The following is a 23,496-nucleotide window of genomic DNA, read 5'->3' as shown; positions in this document are numbered from 1 at the left end:
AATAATCATGTATAATGTTTTTTTTATAAAGTGCAGAATCACCTATTAGTTTAGCAATATGGGACTATCTATTAGGCCAGAGAAGTAAAATCCACTTTGGGATATGTAGTTATGGGCCGTATATTCTTTGTTGGTGAGATATGGGCCCCAGTTGGGCTTTTAAGTTTGAAACTTCATGCATATGAATGAGTTCTTTCTGGTTCAGAAATGTGTCTGCATCTTTTAGATTAATGAATACAAAGTCCCCCCCCCCCCCCCCCCCAAAAAAAAAAAAAAGGATTTAAAGAAAAATTAGAAGACAAATCACTATATTCTTAATTTTCAATCATAACTCTCACCAATAAAATGGTAACAATGTCTCGTGGTAGTCAAAAACTTATATTCAATTTCTAAATCTGCCTAAATATGTCTTAATAGGATATTTTCCATCGAATATAACGGGATACAAACATGATATTACTACTATCCAACCCGTCAACTCCCCTGATAATAACTCAAGTGATGAGGGACTCAAAAAGTCTCTTAAACAACCCATGATTTAGTTATTTTAACGTATGGGCACTATTTGGTAACAATCTTTATTGAGTGTTCTTTCATGGTACTCTCCTGAAATGGTGGCTGAGGCACAATTTTGGATGATGCCTATAAAATAAATGGCACATTTGAATTCCATTTTCATGAACACCTTTAAATGACAACAATGTCATTACCACTTATATGCTCATTAAAGGAAATAAATAGTTTTCCACTTGGGGAGGCGTTGAAAATTTCCAATAATTTCTTTTATGTGTCTTCTCCCTAGCGACTTTGCTTGGGTCCTGCGCATTTATTGCGCAGGACCATCAAGCCATGCACTTTGGGCGGTGGGATCGGAATTTCAGTCGAAATTTTGATCTCGACCGTCAAAATTCAATGGTCGAGATTGAAATCTCGACTGAAATTTTGGATCCTACGGCCGAAATTTCGGCTTTTTGATCCTGAGCATTATATGAGCAGGATCCAAGCTTTTTCGTCTCCCTAGTCAATTTCAAAACTTTTTTAAGGTTCATTCTTCTTGGCATTCTGGCAAAGTCTATGGTTTTAAAGTTGAAAGATGCTGACAAAATCTGGATTTTTGTGGGGATTATAACCATAATTAATTGAATTACCAAGAAAAAAAAACATAATTAATTATTTTGTGAACAATTGAATAGAAAAGATTTGGTGAATTCGAATCACCATCATCTTGAAACATGTTCCAAGTGCTATACCAATTTGAGCTAAAGACCCATCACGTAGAGTCTAGAACTTGTAAGTAACAATTATACCTTTTCATCGACCTTAAATTCATGACTTAGCCCAATCATGTGAATATAGAACTTAGCATTTTTTTTTTTCAATTGCAAAACTCATTATCACATTTCTTTGCAAGGGAGAAGAGAAATGGACTTCAACAACAACAACAACAACAACAATAAGCCTTTTCCCAACTAAATGGGGTCGGCTACATGGATTCTTGCCCTCCAATCGGTTCTGTTCAAGGCCATGCTAGATACAAGGCCTAAGCTATACATATCCTTTCTCACCACTTCTCCTAAGGTTATCTTAGGTCTACCCTTAGCTCTTCTAGTTCCTTCAATATGGATTATATCACTTCTCCAAACAGGAGCATTTATAGGTCTCCGTTGAACGTGGCCGTGCCACCTCAAACGACTTTCTCTAAGCTTATCACTTATGCGAGCAACTCCCAGACCAACTCTAATATGATCGTTTCTTATCTTATCCATCCTAGTTTTGCCACTCATCCATCTTAGCATTCTCATTTCTGCTACACTAAGTTTATCTATATGATTCTTTTTAACAACCCAACACTCTGCACCGTACATCATAGCTGGTCGGACAACGGTCCTATAAAATTTTCCTTTAAGCTTTAATGGAATACGCCGATCACATAAGACCCCGGATGCACCTCTCCACTTCATCCACCCTATTTTAATTCTTTGGGAAACCTCATCTTCTAAATCACCTCTTTTACTTATGATTGAACCTAGGTATCTAAAACAATCACTCTGAGGAATCTCTTTATCGTCAAGTATCACCACTTCATCATCTGCCCGATCATGACTAAAGTTACAAACTAGATATTCTGTCTTCAATCTACTAAGTTTAAAGCCTTTTGATTCCAAAGCTACTCTCCATGATTCTAATTTAGTATTAATCCCCACTTGGGTCTCATCAATCAACACAATATCATCCGCAAAAAGCATACACCAGGGGACCTCATCTTGAATGTCTTTGGTTAATTCATCCATTACCAGTGCAAATAGAAATGGACTTCAAAGCTGAAAACTGTCCGCCAAATTCAGCAAGATCAATAATAAAGAATCAAATTTGATAATTGTTACTAAGCAAACAAAGCCAGTGCTTGGTCGATGGTTTTTTGTTTTTGGCTTCCTAGTTAGTTGTATCCAGCTTGATCACAGTTCTAAGGTTCAACACTGAATTTGGAGAATTATGAGAAATGCTGAAGTGAACTAGAATCTAGGGTTTAATTGATTGATGTAAGCCATACGTTCACCCTCAAAATCCTCTTTAAAGCTACGTTTGTTTGCTGGAATAAAGGTGGAGTAGGAAAATTCTTGAAAAATTCAAATTTTTCCTACTTTTTCTTTAAATCCTAAAAGTGTACATAATTTGGTTGCTTGAGGTGGAAAAATTAGAGACAAACTACCTATTTAAGGAAATTTGTCTGGTGAGGTAGCAACCATACTTTTCCACCCCAAATCTTTCCAATATCCCACAAAATGTATGGAATTTTGTGAAAATTTGTAGAAAAGTAAAATGTAAGACCCACAATTAACATTTTTCCACAAAATTCCTTCATTTTATTTTCTTCTCCCTCACCACACTCCACATGGAGCCCACGTTTTTTTTTCCGGAAAAAAAATCCTCTGCTGTGCACAGCAGTGCAGCACCACGATTTAACACGTGGCTATTCTTAATAAACGGCTCAGATTAGAAGGTTGGATTTTAAGTAGAATTAACCCATTTTATGACCTGTTTTAACAAAAAAATAACACATTTCTAGACCCGGTTCTAAATATTGTTGTTAAGGATTTTTCACCTATCGTGTTCTCACCTTTTCTTTTCAACTCCATCTTCTTCCCTCTACACTGCTGTTCTTCCATTCATCTTCTTTCCCTCTTAGTGCCGCCTGTCTTTCACTATAATGTTTAACAAGCTTCCACAACCCCAATAATCGTTGTGATAAAACTGTGCTGCCTGTATTTTACTATATGCCTTTTTTAATAATCTGATCAAAAAGCTCTCCACCAGGACAAAGTTCCATAACCAAATGCACAAAGAGAATCTTCATAAGCCCCTTTGATTCTCACCACATTAGGGTGAGCGGTGCATTATTTTTATCTCTCGATATACATCTTCATAATCCTCTCTGCAAAAAAAGCTTTCTCTTGGGTATAGATTACCAGTAGGCTTCTCTATGCAAAGATATGTGGTTCCAAACTGCCTTGCCCTAACTTCTGACCAAGCTTGTAGAGTTCCTGAAGTTCTGGGTCTTATACGGAAGAACTGAAATGGGTTCTGAAGTTGAAGGCAATGAATGTTTCTTCATGGGTGGAGCCGTGGTGATGATGCTCTGAATCTGAAGAAAAATTTCAATGATATTTCAAATTTTGTATGAATTTCATCTTTTAAATTTAGACAAACTTCTTAATTCAGCTATTTGTAATGCCTCGCCGTATAAGGCTTCAATTCCAGTTTCAGACCCAAAAAAATGCTCCAAATTTTCCGTTTGTAATTTTGCTTTCCGAAATTTAGGCTAACTCATTTGAGGGATACATATAAAGAATTAAGTAAAAATAATATAGAATCCATTAAATCTATATTGTGCTATATTTTATGATCATTTAGTGATTAAAGATGTCTACGTAGAAACAAAAAGTGATTAAAGGATACAAAAGGTCTTATCTTAAATAGTTGCCGAGCTTACCCAATCCAAGCAAATTAAATAATTAATCCATGGAGGCATGATTTGTGACAAACACAAATAAACGGCCCTCTTCAAACTTGGTTCATAACATTGGAGGACTTCTTTGCAAGGTATTATTGCCTTCAATTTGGTGTTTCCGGTCTGTTTCAAGGTTCTGATAGCCAAGAGTTGGAGAGGTTCTTTTTTAACGATGATTTTGGGAGAACTTCCTCTTGAAATATATGATGATTTAGCAAGTAAATTGTGATTCACATGAATATGAAGCGTAACTGCCTCAAATTGCAACATGCATAAATGATGTCAATATAAAATTCCTAAATGGTTTGAGATGCATTTGTCATTTATTCCCATTAGGGTCGTACACGGATCGGATTCCGATCGGATCATGGTAATATCATATCTGCATCCTATTATATTTGGACGGATTCGGATAATATAAAATCAATGTTCGGACGGATTCAGTCGAATTCGTATGATAATCAAATATTTATTTTCTTAAGTAGATTCTTCTAAATGGTAATGTATAGAGATTAAATACAGGTTTTCAACTACCTATTTACATCTTTACCTTTTTATTTGTGTGGCTAGGTTTGAAATTTAAAAATTTAGCAATTTTGGTAGTTATTTTAGTAGAAAGTCTATAAAAATAATCACATCTCAAGTAAAATAATTTATAAAATCAAGAAAATAAATCCAAATAAGTAACTTAATTGGATAATTTTATTGGATAGATAATAATCGGTAAGAAATGAATAGACTATATCCGCATCCTATTAGTAATCAAATGGATTCGAATACCGCTAAAAGGATGCGGATGCGAATGCGAATTCAGGAACGAATTTCAGTTATCCATTATACCCTTAATTCCCATATACGATATAATAGGTTGCGAAGGTTCCTTCTTAATGATGTTGTTGGGAGAAATTTCCTCTTAAAATATATGATGATTTAGCAATTGTAAATAGTGATTCACATGAATATGAAACTTAACTACTTCAAATTGTAAAGGATATCAATATTTTCTACCAAAAAAAAAAAGGATGTCAATATGAAACTTTCAATAATAATACTAATAGGTAGAGATACATTTATAATTTATTCCCATACATGAATTTGAATCAGTTCTAAATTTACTTGATAAATGCCAATGCCAATATAATGGAAGGCAAATCAACAAACTTGAAATGACTAGTAAAATTCGAACACGAATGTCAATGCAAGATTGGTTGAGTGGTAAGATCCATACTTCTTAATAGAGAGGTCAAACAAAAATGAAAACTCAAGACTCATTTGCAATCTATATGAATTCAAAAATAAATCAAAGCTTTGGATATTACTGTGGGGGAATTCAGGCAAAAGGCAGAAAATAAGAAAAAAATTTGGACCATTTCTCGATTTGTGCGTGTCATCCTTGTGCAGGGGCCATGCTAATCTTCTCTGTATCGTTCCAATTTTATCGGATGTCTCCGAAGAGACAATAATCATATATAATGCTTGTTTTTATAAAGTGTAGAATCACCTATTAGTTTAGCAATGTGGGACTATCTATTAGGCCAGAGAAGTGATATCCACTTTGGGATATGTAGTTATGGGCCGTATATCCTCTGTTGGTGAGATATGGGCCCAGTTAGGCTTCTAAGTTTGAAACTTCGTGCAGACGAATGAGTTCTTTCTGGTTCAGAATTGTGTCTGCGTCTTTCGGATTACTAGTAGGATTTAAATATCCTAATACTTGTTTTAACCGATTGTTATCTTGGATTCATTTTCTTATTAAAAAACCTTTAAGGTATGAATATATCTTTTATACATTCCCTATGAAAATGAATACAAAGCCCCCCCCCCCCCCCACAAAAAAAAAATATATTCAAAAGAAAATTATAAGACAAATCACTATATTCTTAATTTTCAATCATAACTCTCACCAATAAAATGGTAACAATGTCTAGTGGTAGTCGAAAACTGCATTCAATGTGAACTAAATCCGAATCTCGCTGAATATGTCTCAATAGGATATTTTCATCAAATATAACAGATGGCGAACATGATATTACCACCATCCAATCCGTCAACTCTCCTAGTATAATAACTCAAGTGATAAGGGACTCAGAAAAGCTCGTTAACAACCCATGATTTAGGGGGGGGAAATCCTCTGCTGTGCACAACAGTGCACTTTTATACCAAATCATAGGCTAAGATTTAAAGCTTGATTTCAAATTTGAAAAGTTCAAAAACCCTTATAATTTCTTTGTTTTCCCAGCCTATGATTTGGTATAAAAGTGCATTGTTGTGCACAACACTGAATGTGCACAGCAGATGATGTTTTCCCATGATTTAGTTCCTTTTAACATATGGGCACTATTTGGTAACAATATTTATTGAGAGTTTTTTCCTAGTGCTCTCCGGAAATGGTTGCTGCATTTGAAAATTCCATTTTCTTGAACACCTTTAAATGAAAACAATGTCATTAACTATTTTGTGAATAATTTCATAGAAAAGATCTTTGTGAATTTGAACCACCATCACCTTGAAACACGTTTCAAGTGCCCTACCAATTTTTGCTAAAGACCCATCAAGTAGAGTCTAGAACTTATAAGTAACTGTTGTGGATGACCCAAAGAGAACCGCTGGACCAGGACGGTTCTGCTAGACCGAACCAGCGATTCCAAGGCCAAAACAAATAGTGCTCGCCAGCTGGAACGAGAGACTTCTCGGATAACGGCAAGCGGTGCAGGCATAATTCGATGACAAGCCCAACTGCCCATCGGCTTTTCAGTAAAGCCAGCGGCCTTTAGGGGATTCGGAATATCTCCTCACTGGCGTTGTCTCCCAGCATTAATTTTAGCAATAAATGCCTCGGGGCCCATGCAATGACAAGAGACAGCTTGGATGCTCCACATTCGCTCTAGGACTACCATGGGTACCGCAACACCACTTTTTATCTCCTTAACCAAGGAGCGATGTCACATCATACCAATCCTTGAGTTGACTCTCTGGATCCACAAGAGGTACTCACAGCTGCCCTGGGAACTGCGGCTGCCAGAAGGCAACGTCACCATGGCACATAAGCCATCTCCACCATCGAGCTCCTCCATGAGGAATCAACTACCCATCGCAGGCGAGGAAGGGTCACAGGTTCGTTATAAATAGTGGCGGCACTCCTAGGTAAAAACAAGCTCTCCAGCCATTACTCCTTCATAACAACCTGAAGAATATTCTCTCCAGGAATCCTTTGCATTTATTCTTTGAACATTGATTTTCAGCTTCTTCTTTTAAGGACTAACTTAATCATTGGAGGTCGTTTCCCATCCCAAGAGGTGGCCCACTCTCACCTTTGTTCTGATTCCAGGAGGCTAAGGAGAACCAGGTCCGAGGAGAACCTGAACCGTTCGAGGAAGCTGATCTTACCCCCACAAGGAACAATTAATCCTTTTCATTGACCTTAAATTCATGACTTAGCCAAAGTAGCATTCCCTTGACTAAAAATAAAATGCATTACGGAAAGACAACAAATTTAGTAGAATCCTTCTTCTTCTCCCTCAACAACATAGCAAGAATAAGAATCTTGGGCTATTTGGAATTGTTTTAATCTTCCGGCATTCCTGCACTATGACATAAAAACTGAACTTACTATAAATGAAAATTGCCAATATGATAGACTAAAAACTCTTATAAGATAGGAAAATTTCTTCCCTATCAGAAGAGCCAATGATCTAAATTTGATCGTTTATCTCACTCTTATCTCTCTCCACCAAGAGTCGGTCAACTTTTGTACATGCTTCAAAAGCAATCACTCTTAGCCTACTTTTAAAGATCTCCATTTCGTCATCTAGACCTGCAGACGCTAAGCGAGGTTGTTTCTTTCTCTCTCACCCACCAAGTTGCGCTACTTTTCCCCCACCAGTTAATCCCGTGATTCGTACCAAAATGTCTTGTCCTTGCAGCGACACCTAACCGAATCATCATTATAAGTTATCAAATACAGGTTAGTATAAGAAAATCTTAATGACAATTGAATAACTGCTCGCTCTCCTAAACCATTGTGGAGCTATTGAGTTTATTGTTTTACAATGACTTTGATAACAAAGAACCGAGATAAGGAAAACATACCTAAGACAAAAAGAAAAGGACACTCTTTACAGTAAATTGCAATTGCTACATGGATTGATACATAAAAGCACTTACGAATTCTAGTAATCCAGTTGATGTCCCTAACACAGCTAAATGTAAGAAAGCAAGAGCCCAAAAAACAATTAACATGTAAAACAAGCCACAAACAGAAAAAACCAGTAGACAGGATGGATCATAATATGAAACACATGTATTGCTGGCAATAGTTAATATATAAAAAACGTGCTGATCACTAAGCATAGCCTCAAATTAGTAGAGCACCTAGAATATGGAGTCTTGATTCCACATATCCTAAGAAAATGAGATTAAAATTCACCTAAATCCTTTAGGGCCTGTTTGTTTACATGAATCTAGAGATTTCAAATCTTTGGATTCACAAATGAGAAATTTATACCCGTTTGATTGTGTGAATCCCTGGATTCATGAAATCTAGGGATTTACTTTTTACATTAAAAACGTGAATCTATACATTATGGGTATGAGGTGAAATCCGGAGATTTCACACCTACTAAAGTGCTAAATATTTGAACCATAACTCCATAGATGTTTTTTAAGGATGAATCTATAGATTTCATTCCAAAGATTCAGACTAACCAAACAGTTAATTTTATGAACCATGACTCCATAAATTTGAAAACTCTAGATTTTTTAAATCTTCAGACTCAAATAACCAAACAGACCCTTAACAAGCTTAGCCCAATCATGTGAATATAGAACTTGGCAGTTTATTTATTTATTTATTTTTTCAATTGCAAAACCCATTGTCACATTTCTTTGCAAGGGAGAAGAGAAATGGACTTCAAAGGCTGAAAATTGTCCTTGCCAAATACAGCAAGATCAATAATAAGGAATCAAAGTTGGTAATTGTTCCTAAGCAAACAAAGCCAGTGCTTGGTCGATGGTTCTCTGTTTTTGGCTTCCTAGTTAGGTGTCTCTAGCTTGATCACAGTTCTAACTTGAAAGGTTCAGCACTAAATTTGGAGAATTATGAGAATTGTCGATGTAATCCAGAATCTAGGGTTTAATTGATTGATGTAAGCCATACGTCTCGGTTCACCCTCTGAATCCTCTTTAAGTGAATCAGCAGCAATATAGGGCTTGTATTAAGCTATGGTTGGGGAAATTAGGCTGGATAGCAAGTTTTAGGGTTGGGAATAGAGTAGGGTTAGGTTTGGCTAGGGTTAAGAGAGTCAAGTCTGAAACTTTGCTGTAACATTAATTTTAGAACTAATCTACCTATACTTATAATATAAATTATTATATCTCGTCAAAGCTCAGAAATTACCTGAAAATGAGCAACCAAGAACCCTAGACATGAATTTGGGTGACTGGTTATAGAGATGCAAATTCAAAGGAGACCAAATCAACAAACAAGAAAAGAATTTAGGCATTTGGGTCATTCACAAAGAAAGGGCACTACAGTGATTTTTCAAATTTTTTATGAATTTCATCCTTTAAATTTAGACGAACCTTTAACTACATCAAATTTTATTTCGTAGAGCGGAAAATGTGTATGGATTTCCTAGCGTCAGGTTGTTCTAAGTTGAAGTTGTCAAAGGTTCATTTATTCTTAATTCAGCTATTTGTAATGCACGGCTATTTAAGGCTTTAATTCCAGCTTCAGACCCCAAAAAAAATGTCCCCAATTTTGGATTTGTAAGTTTTGCTTTTCAAAATGGTATTCACTAAGTTTAGGCTCATTTGAGGGATGCATATAAAGAATTAAGTAAAAATAATATAGAATCCCTGAAACTATGTTGTCTGATCATTTAGTGATTAAAGATGTCTACCTAAAAACAAAAATAACTAAGAGATGCAAAAGGTCTTACTGTAACCAGTTGCCGAGCCTACCCAATCCAAGCAAATTAAATAATTAATCCACGGAGGCATGATTTGTGATAGACACAAATAAAATGCCCTCTTCAAACTTGGTTCATAACATAGGAGGACTCTCCTATTGCTTTCAATTTGGTGTTTCCAGACACTGTTTCAAGGGTCTAATAGCGAAGAGTTGCAGAGGTTCTTTTTTAATAATGATTTTGGGAAGAATTTCCTCTCGAAATATATGATGATTTAGCAAGTAAATTGTGATTCACATGACTATGAAGCTTAACTACCTCAAATTGCAACATGCATAAAGGATGTCAATATAAAACTACCAAATAGGTTGAGACGCATTTGTATTATATTCCCATATATGATATAATAGGTTGCAGAGGTTCCTTCTTAATTAATGATGGTTTTGGGAGAAATTTCCTCCTGAAATATATGATGATTTAGCAATTGTAAATTGTGATTCACATGAATATGAAGCTTAACTACCTCAAATCACAACATGCATAAAGGATATCAATATTTTCTACCCACAAAAAAAAAAGGGATGTCAATATGAAACTTATAATAATAATACTAATAGGTAGAGACACATTTATAATATATTCCCATACATGAGAATGAATCAGAACTCAGATTTTACCTGAAAATGTATAGAGATGTCAATTCAATGGAAGGCAAATCAACAAACTTGAAAAAACTAGTAAAAGTCGAACACAAATGCCAATGTAGGGTTTGTTGGGTGGTAAGATCCATACTTTTTAGTGGAGAGGTCGTGGGTTTGACCCTTCTTGAAGGCCTTTCCAGTATTAAAAGAACACTAGTTCCCAAAAAAAAAGAGGTCAAACACGAATGAAAACTCAAAATTCATTTGCAATCTATATAAAATGAATCAAAGCTTTGGATATAACTGAAAATGTGCAATCAAGAACCCTAGATTGCAGAATTCAGGCCAAAAAATAGGAAAAAAATTTGGACCATTTCTCGATTTGTGCGTGTCATCCTTGCGCAGGGGCCATGCTAATCTTCTCTGTATCGTTCCAATTTTATCGGATGTCTCCGAAGAGACAATACTCATGTATAATGCATTTTTTATAAAGTGAAGAATCACCTATTAGTTTAGCAATGTGGGACTATCTATTAGGCCAGAGAAGTAAAATTCACTTTGGGATATGAAGTTATGGGCCGTATTTTATCCTCTGTTGGTGAGATATGGGTCGTAATGGGCTTTTAAGTTGGAAACTTCGTGTATATGGGTGAGTTCTTTTTTGTTCAGAAGGTGACTTAAGAGAGGAGAACCTCCAAGGACTAATTAAAGAACAAACATGCATCTTTGATGTTTTGATGAGTCCCAAGCCCGGAAGAGTCTATGGAAGGTGTTTGGATCATTCAGATTACTAGTAGGATTTAAATATCCTAATACTTGTTGTGACCGATTGTTATCTTGGATTCGTTTTCTTATAAAGAAACCTTAAGGCATGTGAATATTTTTCTAAATTCCCCATGAAAATGAATACAAATCCACCCTCCCCCTAAAATAAAATATAAAAGAAATTCAATGGAAAATTAGAAGACAAATCACCATATTCTTAAGTTTCTATCCTCTCACCAATAAAATGGTAACGATGTCTACTTATGTCTCAATAAGATATTTTCGTCCAAATATAATTGGATGCGAATAAAATATTGACACTATTCAATCCGTCAACTCCCCTGATAAATAACTCAAGTGATAAGGGACTCAAGAAAGCTCTTGAACAACCCATGATTAAGTTCCTTTTAACATATGGACACTATTTGGTAACGATCTTTTGTTGTAAAATATGTTTAAAACTTTATATAAATATTTGTTTTAATTGTGTTTTTTATCCATGGTTTTATTTAGTCCCACATCGGGTTGAGAGGATCTTATTATATGGTTTATATATAGTAAGGGCCCATGTATTATTAATTTGCCTGAACCCTATAGTGACCCTGCCATGATTATATATATATATGATTTGGGACTTGGGACTTGGGACTTGTGCTTTGATCCAGAAGGCCCATTTTGTCATGGGCCCTATTCTGGAAAGCCTACTGCTGGGTGATTACGTGGAAATGCAATTAGAGAGGCACTCTTCAGGTAGGGAGGTCACTGGACAGGTACCTTCTTGAAGGGAGCTAAGCTGAAAGGTACCCTCAAAAGAGAGGTGCCTCCTCCTCTTTCTCTCTCTCTCTCTCTCTCTCTCTCTCTCTCTCTCTCTCTCTCTCTCTCTCTCTCTCTCTCTCCCTGTTATTCTGTTGAACATAACCTGGGGTGCAACCTTAAAGGTTTGGGCTGACTGATCTTGGGGTGAAGATACTTTTAGAACCCGTATTACACAAATCGGGGTGTCTAAATACCTTAAAGAAAGTACTTCATGTACGTTTCAGCTCATTTGACAGTTTTGTGAGAACAAGTTTAAAGTATATTTGTAGATTCCTCGACACCGCTACAACATCTTTATTGAGAGTTCTTTCATGGTTCTCTCCTGAAATGGTGGCTGAGGCACAATTTTGGATGATGCCTATAAAAGTAAAATGGCATTTGGTAAATTCCATTTTCATGACCACCTTTAAATGACAACAATGTCATAATGTCATTCTTACTTGTATGGTCATTTTCAGGCTGCGTTTGTTTGCAAAGGTGGGGAAGGGAAAAAAGGGTAAGAAAAAGAAAAAAAAACACGTGAGCCCCATGTGTAGTGGGATGAGGGAGAAGAGAAGGAAAGGAAAGGAAAATGTAGAAAATTATTAATTGTAGGTCCATATTTTACTTTTCCATGCTTTTCCCCATAAAATCCCACACTTTCTGTAGAGTTTTGAAAAGAGTTGGCGTTGGAAAGTCGAGTTACCACATCACCAGACAAGCTCTCACTTTTCCACCCAAAACAACCAAACAATTTACACTTTTGGAATTTAAAGAAAAAGTAAGAAAATTTTGTTTTTGTAAGAATTTTCCCACCCTACCTTTATTCCAGCAAACAAACTAAACCATGGGTTCAAGGAAATAAATGATTTTTATTTTTTTATTTTTTATTGGGAGACAATTCCATATTTTATATTGCTCTATTTACCACCCTAAGATCATGCGTAAGAAAAAAAGATTTTCCACTTCCCTAAGATTCCAAAACAGAATCTAAATTAAATCACCCAATGATACAACTCAGAACCGAACGGTAGTTGTAGTTGACAGCTCTAGTGAAATTAAAAGTAAAATTATAATAACAACATACCAAGAATAAGAATCTTGGGCCATTTGGACCTGTTTTAATCTTCAGGCATTCTTGCCCCATTGTGGAGCTATTGAATTTATTGTTTTACAATGACTTGATAACACAGAACCGAGATAAGGAAAACATACCTAAGACAGAAAAGGACACTCTTTGCAGTAAAATGCAAATGCTACGATTGATACATAAAAGCATTCACAAATTCTAGTAATCCAGTTGATGTCCCTAAAACAACTAAAGTGTAAGAAAGAAAGAGCCCAAAAAACAATTAACATATAAAGCAAGCCACAAACAGAAAAAATAGTAGATAGGATGTATCATGATATGAAACACATGTACTGCTGGCAACAATTAATATCAGAAAAAAGTGCTGATCACTAAGCATAGCCCACCAAGAATATGGAGTCTTGATTTCACATATCCTAAGAAAATGAGATTAAAATTCACCTATGAATCTAGAGGTTTCAAATCTATATATTCACAAATGAGAAATTTATATCCGTTTGGTTGTGTGAATCTCTGGATTCATGAAATCTAGGAATTTACTTTTTTACATTAAAATGTGAATCTATAGATTTATGGGTATCTGGTGAAATCCAGAAATTTCACACCTAAAAAAGTGCTAAACATTTGAACCATGACTCCATTAGTTTCAATCTTGATTTCAATCTTAGTTATATTTAGGTGTTGGTCTTCTAACTATTTTGTTTTTTTTTTTTTTTTTATCCCCCGGTTTCCCCCCTTACCCATGACTCATAGATTCACGTTTTTAGGTAAGAAGGTGAATCTCTAGATTTCATGAATCTATAGATTTTTACAACCAAACGGGTATAATTCGCAGATTCATGAATCAAGAGATTTGAAATCTTTGGATTCATGAAACCAAACAGGCCCTTACAGATTTCATTCCAAAGATTTAGGCTAACCAAACAGTTAATTTTATGAACAATGACTCCATAAATTTGAAATTTCTAGATTTTTGAAATCTCCAAACTCAAGTAATCAAACAGACCCTTAACAAGCTTAGCCCAATTATGTGAATATAGAACTTGGCATTTTTTTATTTTTTTTTTTCAATTGCAAAACCCATTATAACATTTCTTTGCAAGGCAGTAGAGAAATGGACTTCAAAGGCTGAAAACTGTCCTTGCCAAATCCAGCAAGATCAAGTAATAAGGAATCAAACTTGATAATTGTTCCTAAGCAAACAAAGCCAGTGCTTGGTCGATGGTTCTCTATTTTTTGGCTTCCTAGTTAGGTGTCTCCAGCTTGATCACAGTTCTAGCTTCAAAGGTTCAGCACTGAATTTGGAGAATTATGAGAACTGTTGATGTAAACCAGAATCTAGGGTTTAATTGATTGATGTAACACACATGTCTAGGTTCAATCTCTGAATCCCCTTTAAGTGAATCAGCAACAATATAGGGCTTGTATTAAGCTATGGTTGGGGAAATTAGGCTGGATAGCAAGTTTTAGGGTTGGGAATAGGGTAGGGTTAAGAGAGTCAAGTCTGAAACTTTGTTGTAACATTAATTTCAGAACTAATCTACCTATACTTATAATATAAATTATAATATCTCATCAAAGCTCAGAAATTACCTGAAAATGAGCAATCAAGAACCCTAGATACGAATTTGGGCGACAGGTTATAGAGATGCAAATTCAAAGGAGACCAAATCAACAAACAAGAAAAAGACTATATTCAATTATAGTCTATTTCCATATAAAAAAAGAATGAAAGCTCTGAATTTACCTGAAAACGAGGAACAAAGAACTCTAGATGTGGGGTTTCAGTCGAAAAAATAGGAAAAAAATTTGGACCATTTCTCGATTTGTGCGTGTCATCCTTGCGCAGGGGCCATGCTAATCTTCTCTGTATCGTTCCAATTTTATCGGATGTCTCCGAAGAGACACTAGATTATCTTAAGCGTGCTATTATCAAGCGTTAATTGTTAATTAGATTAGCGATATGGGACTATCCCTCTATCCATACTGAGATCGACACTTTATAGGCCGTGTTGGGCTTAATAATGGGCTTTTAACCCGAGAGAAGGAAAAGGAATTTTTGATCTCACATTTTAGGCTTTGTTTGGTTGAAAGGAGATTAAATTGTGCAGAAGTGAAATATTTACAATCATTGCCCCTGTGGATGTATAACTCACTTAAATTTCATGTCGTATTTATACAGTTAGACAATTAAGCAAAAGTCGAACTCAGCTGTGTTAGACCAGACTCAGCCACTCAGGGCATAACCAGCTGAATCGATCTTTAATCGTGTTGCTTAGTTGTGTCAATGTGTGTGTGTTAATTAGGTCTAAATATATAGGAATATTTAAACTAAAAATAATGCTAACCAATATAAGTGATTTGATGTTTCAGGTGACCCTAAAGATTATTAAAGGAAAATCTGATAACTAACTGTGTCAATATGGTACCATTGCATTTAAGTCTGACCCTCTAGGTGAACATTAATTGGTGAACCTTTTAATCGATCTAGAACCTATTTACAAAATCAAACAATGAGAGCGGACTGACTATAATGGTTGGGTAGCTACCTCCAAAGTTGAAGTTAGACAATGAGTACAATACTAACCCCAATGAGTGGATGTCGAGGGCTCAGAACTAAAGAGTTGTCGAGCCAAAAGGAAAAATAATGAGCATACACCAATTGTTGTAAGTTTGTTACCTTGAACTTAGGTAAATAGGGGCTTTATATAGAGTAACCTGAGATAGGATGCGTGTTGGATTTTCCATGATGGTCTTGATCTTCTTTTAGCTTGACACATTGCATTTAGTTGGCAATTGGCATAGGTCTAGGCCTGATATTCAATTACTATAAGTGTACAACGCATTCATCTCATCCAGGGTCGATATAATCCTAGAATCTTGGTCTCTTCTGATAATGGCTCTAGGTATCTCCAAGTTGTTGTCCTTTTTGAACTTAGCCATCATGTTATCCCATGGACATGGGGTTGAACCCCTCGACTGACTTGGGGTTTCCCAGTAAGAAGGCATGAATGCAATTGGGCCATCAATTCGAAGTTGAGTTGGGTCTAGTATTTAGCCGGTATTGTTTCAGTATGATACCAGATAAATTTATCTCATCGCATTATTATAACGAATAATAAATGATATAAGTATCTCATATCATTATAGGATGATATTTATTCGGTACAAAATGATTCTATTATCGGTACAACAATCATGCAATGTAGTTCACTTGTATCATTTTATTCATATTATTATCATATCATTCATCAAACGATATAATTACGTCATATCGATACCAATTACATGATTTTAATTTTGGTAAATGATATACTGTATGAATTGACATCCTTCTTCAACTTGAACTTTATTGTTTTCCAACCTCGAAACTTGAAATATACCCATGGTAGAAAGTTTCAGCGAATTTCGGCAAAAAATTGGCAAAATTCGCCCTGTTCAACAATTACTGAACCGAAAGACCCTCTGAAAACGAGATTAACCAAATATCGCCGGCCAAAAAATTGTCGAACCTATGAAAAATCGCTAAATCATTTGATTCCTCCATAGATTTATCTACTTCTGCAATTTCTTCTTCTTTTCTCATCCATATATTCCTAGATGACTCTGTTTTTGTTTCTCTGTCTTAAACAACCAACTCAACATCGACAGCAAAAGAAAACTCAGATCTTGATGTCGACAGAAGCAGCGTTGGATTTCTTTGCCAAATCAGTGGTGTGAACAACATAAACAATTTGTAGTTTGCATAAATTTTCGTAGAAGTTTGGTGGAGATGCAAAGATGTCTTTGGAGATCATGCGATTAGTTTTGATAAAAACAACGACAGCTACTAATTGCAATACATCTTAAAACCCTAAAACTAATATTTTCTTATTTTCAAATTAATGATTGATCAAAATAGCAAGAGAAGAAACCAGTTAATCAAAAAGCAAAATTAAGAACCAACCAACAACAAAGCTCTTCACATTAAATCTTAATGAACTAAGAAGCTTTAAAGTTCTAATATGGGCATCTCGTAGTGAGACGGCGGAGAATGTTAGGGCTTGTGAGAAAAAGTTGAAAGCTTGGGATGAAAGAGGAATGGGCAGAGAAGCAAAGCAAATGATTCAATCTCTTTTCTTGTCATTTTAAACCAAGTTTGACACTTTGAATTATCTTTATCCAAATACGTCGAAACTGCCTCTGAAATGTCAGGAGAATATCGCCAACATTTAGGGGTTTTGTTGGTTTTGCCAGCTAGCGAAACCCCTTTTGTCGGCAACTTTTCATACCTTGAATATACCTTATGAGGGCGTTCAACTTCATCAAATCTAATCCCTCATTGCTGCAAAAAAAAATCCCCACATTTTGGTTGTTTGACATTTCAGAACGGTCCATGAACAATCACTAACAATCACAAGACCTGCCAAGGGAAAGAAGCAGCACTCCATTTGACTTTGTTCCTCGAAATGGACGATCGCCATGGCCTAACTACAGGAACATTAAGAAGTAAGAAAACGCGTTTTGGCTCATGTGGTTCTGTGAATTGCTTCCACTGTTCCACCTGTGATCAACTCACTCAGTTTGGAAGCTTTGACTTTTTTGTTTTGTTTTGTTAAACACTTAAACCATAAGATTGTTGAAAAAGGTTTCCTGACTGAACGGCACAGTTCCCATCAAAATACACAAAAGTCCACTTTGTTTGGTGGGCATCTGAGACTTTGAGACCTCAACGCCTCACTCACTGGCCACTGCCAATGTTGCCATGCCATAGCGTTCAGTGGAAGCCCAGCCACAAAGTCTAAATTACTAGTCTTAATTTGCATAGAATATAATAAGGCAAGAGAATAAAATAAAGCCCAAATCACATCTACATCCTTGGAGTTTACAAGTTATTATGTTTATATCCTAAAAAGTTGAAACTCTCTAGGTAACTATTATCTGAGGCATGTTCACCATGTGCAAATACATTTGGTCTAGTTCATAAAAAAATACCTCAACCACCCTATCACCCTTTAGGCCATATGATCCATTGTCATGGGGTGTTCAAACTCAAATGTAATTGCGACTGTAAATGAACAAACTTACCTTACTCAAATTGGGAGTTTATTGACAAATGTTCAGCTTTATACATTGAAATTAATGTGGTAAGTGTGGGGTTGTTGATTATTGCAAAGAAGGGGTTTGGTATAGTGAGACGAGAATCAAATTCACTAGAAACAATGACATGCCTTTTCACTGATCGAGTGTTAACTGATGGGCCTACTAAGTTAATTGATGAAACAAGAATATGTTAAATTCTAATGAGAAGAATTAGATCGATCACGTCTATAAAGACGTGAATGCTGTCGTCAATTAGACATAAAAGATGATTCTGATGTTAATGCGATCTTTAGTATTCTTTTGATCATTCTCCTTAGTTGGAGTAAATCCTCCAAACAAATTCCTTAGCTAATTTTGAGTAGTTTTTTTGTTTTATTTCAGTCCTTAACCCTTTCACATGCCTAAAAGAAGAAAAGAAAAAAAACAAAATTAAAGAATTAGCAATAAATTCGTATCAAATCCAACAAATACTTAGTGAATTATCTACCTAACTTTTTTAATGATTCAACACATCTATGATCTTTATCTTGTAATTTTGCGTTTTTCACATTTTTCATTTTATAACTTAATTAAGAAATGTAATGTTGTCAAAAAAAATAACAACAAACCACCACAAGAATAAAAGATAAAGAAAAACAACAAACAAGATTTTTAAGTGATTCATTAACCCAAAATGTTCGAGATTAGCTACACCAAGGGGAAGGAATTCACTATTTTAATTTTGAAAATAGTACAGATTTGAAAATAATACAATATTACCTCAAATAGGTCGCATCACCTCTCAAAACTCTTCATTCCAAGCTTAAACTCCAATGGAACAACAATGGAGAAGAAAATCCAAGAGAAAAAACCATTTTCTTGCAAAAACACAAAAAGAAGAAGACCTAGAAACTCAATCTTGTTTTTGTTCAAAATCTTTCTTGGGACTCACTTGGAACTCTCTCTTTTTTCACCTTCATTTACCTTGCCCTCGCCCTCTTAATGATACCAAACACTTAACCCATATTTAACACTAAATGGAAATTTGAACAAAAAAAGAGAAAAGTGATTTTCATCACTAACCCAACAATTCAAACCCATTGGTGAGGAAAACATGATCATATAATTGAAGTACAGAGAGGCAAAAATCCGCCATACACAAGATAGAATTTGGTCATAAAAAGGAGTCATGTATCATTTTATTTCAAAGTACCAGATATAGTAACAAGTTACAACTATAACTGAGAAAAACCATATTTTATCTTGTTTCGTAAGACCAAAGTTGATAAAGGCATGAACACAGAATTGTTTGACAGAGGTAAAACGATTGCAATCAATGTGCAAACTCCAAAGGGCCAACTTGCCAAGTACATATTGACCAACAACAAGCTACGAAAGACATGCCATTTGGATTTGACAGATGAGTGACAAAATGAACACACCTTCTATCATATTCGGATGATAGAAGAAAAAGAAGAAGAAGATGGGTGAAGTCATCCCCACTTTACCCATTTCTATGTGCATGATTCAACTTTAAAAGTAGGATTTAAGTTAATAGGCATTTGGGTCATTTCACAAAGAAAGAACACTACAGTGACATTTCAAATTTTTTTATAAATTTCATCCTTCAAATTTAGGATCTTTTGCTATCAATTATCATTCTCAATTATGAGAATTTTTCATGTTTTAAATTGTTTGGCATCTATATCAGTTTTATTTTTATTTAAAATAATAGAAAAACCTCCAAAATCCATAATAGATTTTTTGTTTATTATGAATTATGGTGAGAATTTCGTCTCTTCATTTATGTGCAAGTTTTCTTAAAATTTTGTAGTTAATATGTGGGTAAAATAGTCAATACACATTCTTTTATAAAAACCATATTTTTCCTTCTTTTCTCACTTGATCACTTGGTCACTATTATTTTCTAATAATTGTTTATTTTGACACCAAACTTACTTTTTCATTCTATAATTTATTTTCGACAAAATTCAACAAACTATTTTTTGCCAAGATCAGGGTCAGGATCAGAGCCAAGATCAGGGCCTGGGTCAGGGCCAAAATCAGGGCCTGGGTCAGGGCCAAAAATCAAGGACGGGCTGGGATGGGCTGGGCAGGCCAGAGAGTAATCCCAGGCCCGCCCTTGGCCCTAACCCGCCCTTAGGGCCAAAATTTTTAGCCCAAGCCCTATTGGGGCTCAAGGCGGGCGGGTCAAGGCCGCAAGGGCCAAACTTGCACCCCTAGTCTTAAGGTTTTAATTCCAGCTTCAGACCTAAAAATGCCCCAAATTTTGGATTTTTAAGTTTTGCTTTTCAAAATGGTATTCACTGGGTATAGGCTCATTTGAGTGATACATATAAAGAATTAAATATAAATAATATAAAATCCATTAAAGCTATATTGTGTTATATTGTATGATAATTTAGTGATTAAAGATGTCAACCTAAAAACTAAAAGTGATTAAGATATGCAAAAGGTCTTACTATAACCAGTTGCCGAGCCTACCCAATCCAAGCAAATTAAATAATTAATCCATGGAAGAATGATTTTTAACAAACACAAATAAACTGCCCTCTTCAAACTTGGTTCATAACATAAGAGGAGGACTCTCCTATTGCTTTCAATTTGGTGTTTCCAGAATCTGTTTCAAGGGTCTAATAGCAAAGAGTTGCAGAGGTTTTTTTTTAATGATGATTTTGGGAGAATTTCCTCTTGAAATATATGATGATTTAGCAAGTAAATTGTGATTCACATGAATATGAAGCGTCACTGCCTCAAATTGCAACATGCATAAAAGATGTCTTACCAAAAAAAAAAACAGTTTATTCTCAATTTTTTTTGGCAATAAGTTTGTTCTCACTTAAGTTGGTGTTTAATGCAGATGCATATAATGGACAATGGAGATTTAATCTAAATATCAAAATTAAAATCCAACCGTTCACTGCTTGAGACACATTTGTCTTATATTTCCATTAGGGGTGTAAACTTCTAAATAGTTTGAAGCAAAACAATTTATTCTCACTTAATTTGGTGTTTAATGCACATGCTTATAATGGACAGTGGAGATTTAATCTAAATATCAAAATTAAAATCCAACCGTTCACTGCTTGGAGCAGTGCCACATGGGCATTGTTCCCAAGCAAAATCCCATATGTTTTGATATGTGGTAAGTATTTGACTTTGATGAAAGGGATTTCAAATTGGATCAACTTATTCTTACGATTTTCAAAAAATAAATTAAAAACATAACCATATGTGGATCTCCTAAAATAGACTTATCTGACCATATCGTAAAACGCTTTTTCCTCTCTTTGTGTGGAAAATCTAAGTCGATTCCTCATGTCAAGTATTTCATAAACATGTGAATTGAATCCACAAAAACAAAAAAAACAAAAAAAAAAAAAAAAAAAAAAAAAGCTTCAAAAGACATGTAGCACTACAAGAAAAGAGATTTTTGGCTATGCTTTTTCCTGTAATTATCGCCATATATTTATTTTCATGGAAAATGAGTATATGGCAACACATTTAAAATGCGTGGCAAAAAAAACAGGTGTATTCGTCGATAGTTTTGTAAAAACCATTGTGGAAAATGAGTATATGGCGACACCTATAGAAGGCGTGGGGAAAAATATATTTTTTGCAACGCTTGAGAGATAGTGTAGTGAAAAATACTGAAATTGGCGACGGTTTTCTAAAAACTGTGGAGAAATATTTTTTGGCGACACTTTTTAGTTAAGTGTCGTGGAAAATACTTATATTTGTGACAATTTCTGAAAAAACCATAGAGAAATATAATTTCGACGACGCTTTTAAAATACTTATATTGGCGACAATTTCTGAAAAACCATGGAGAAATATAATTTCGACGACGCTTTTCAGGAAATCGTCGCAAAAAATCCAATTATTTCCCCCGCATCTTTCCTTCTCCCGTTTTTATGAAAATAGCCAATCCAAACTATGCGGTCTCTCTCTCTCTCACTTGCACTATCTCTCAGGTGGTCTGGCTCGCAAGTCTCTCTCTCTCGCTCACGGTATCTCTCAAACATTTGTCTCATTAATGTTTATCTTGATTTTACCCTAGGTTCGTGAGATTTGGGGTCCCCATCTCTATATCTTTCTAAAATTTGTTTATTGCGAGAGACATGAGAAGGGATTTGAGGTGGCATTTGGTCCATGGTGCTTATGGAATTGTGTTTGTGCCGCTTTGACATTCCTGTGATTACCCATTGCCTTCAATGTCAAAATAATCACAAGAACTAGTGGTTTGGTACTCAATTGCAGAGTTTCTTGTGCCTTTGTGAGGGGGGAAACAATATAACTTATCGTTAATGTATTAAATGCCTCTGTGAGTTTTGGTTCTAGTTATTCTGAACTTTATTGAATGAAAGGTCATGTTTAGTGAAATTGTTCAAGTTCCTACTTGTTGAATGCTTGGGTTGAAGGTACTGGAGATGTTCTGCCATATCTCAAGATTCTTTCCTTTTAAATTAAACAAAGTGGATGTGTGACAGTGATCCTGGAGATGTTGTTGCTTCTCATTGATCTTTCAATTCAAATTGAGGGTTTCAAAAGTTACCATGTTACAGTCCTCAGTGTCTCCCCTTAAAGCTTTAAGAAATCAATTCTATCTAATGAGGGTATTCATCTGATTTACCTCTTCAAATTCAACGTGAATAGAAATCTGATGAACAAAACAATGTAACTCCCCACCCTTCCAGCTCCTACAAAGAAACAATATGGGGTAAATGTTGCTATTAGTGGATCATTGAATAAATTTGTTTGATTTTTGGTATGTATGATCATATGCCCTGAGATTCTGATTTCATCACTACCACATCTTATTTTAAGACTTAAAATCAAGAATTGAGAGATCACTTTGTTATTGAGCAATCTGGATTGGCTGATACTTTGACTAGTTTATCAGGTGATTTTAGCTGAGCTCAAATTTGCTAAGGCCAATCCCCAAAAAAAAAAACATAGGATAAAAGACACGATTAAAACATATAAAAATATTAAATAATATTAAATAAGTTTTAAACATATTTTCAACAATGTTGGGCAAGCTTATAGGTGAAACATATAAAAGAACTGACATCGACTTCTTGGATGCCGAAAGCAATGCTTACTATGATGATGGTTCTACAGCCTCAACCACACTTCTGGTCGGTAACCATCTATATGTAGCAAATGTAGGAGACTCACGGGCAGTAATATCAAAAGGAGGCA

At 35.2% G+C, this 23,496-nt stretch overlaps 3 non-coding genes across 3 annotated transcripts; all 3 read right to left on the bottom strand.

Moving 5' to 3' along the window:
• Positions 1–5,364: 5,364 nt before the first annotated feature.
• On the bottom strand, positions 5,365–5,467 carry LOC149015556 (U6 spliceosomal RNA). The gene has a single exon (XR_016173833.1). It is a non-coding gene; the product is annotated as a U6 spliceosomal RNA (small nuclear RNA).
• A 5,451-nt stretch (positions 5,468–10,918) lies between these two features.
• LOC149015555 (U6 spliceosomal RNA) lies at positions 10,919–11,021 on the bottom strand. The gene has a single exon (XR_016173808.1). It is a non-coding gene; the product is annotated as a U6 spliceosomal RNA (small nuclear RNA).
• A 3,991-nt stretch (positions 11,022–15,012) lies between these two features.
• LOC149015554 (U6 spliceosomal RNA) lies at positions 15,013–15,115 on the bottom strand. The gene has a single exon (XR_016173806.1). It is a non-coding gene; the product is annotated as a U6 spliceosomal RNA (small nuclear RNA).
• Positions 15,116–23,496: the final 8,381 nt, after the last annotated feature.

This window comes from Hakea prostrata, chromosome 5, assembly GCF_041222555.1.
Source record: "Hakea prostrata isolate BN-2017 chromosome 5, UWA_Hpros_2, whole genome shotgun sequence".
Classification (NCBI taxonomy): Eukaryota; Viridiplantae; Streptophyta; class Magnoliopsida; order Proteales; family Proteaceae; genus Hakea; species Hakea prostrata.
Note: the sequence above shows the minus strand (reverse complement) of the source record. Positions and strands in the feature narration are given on the sequence as shown.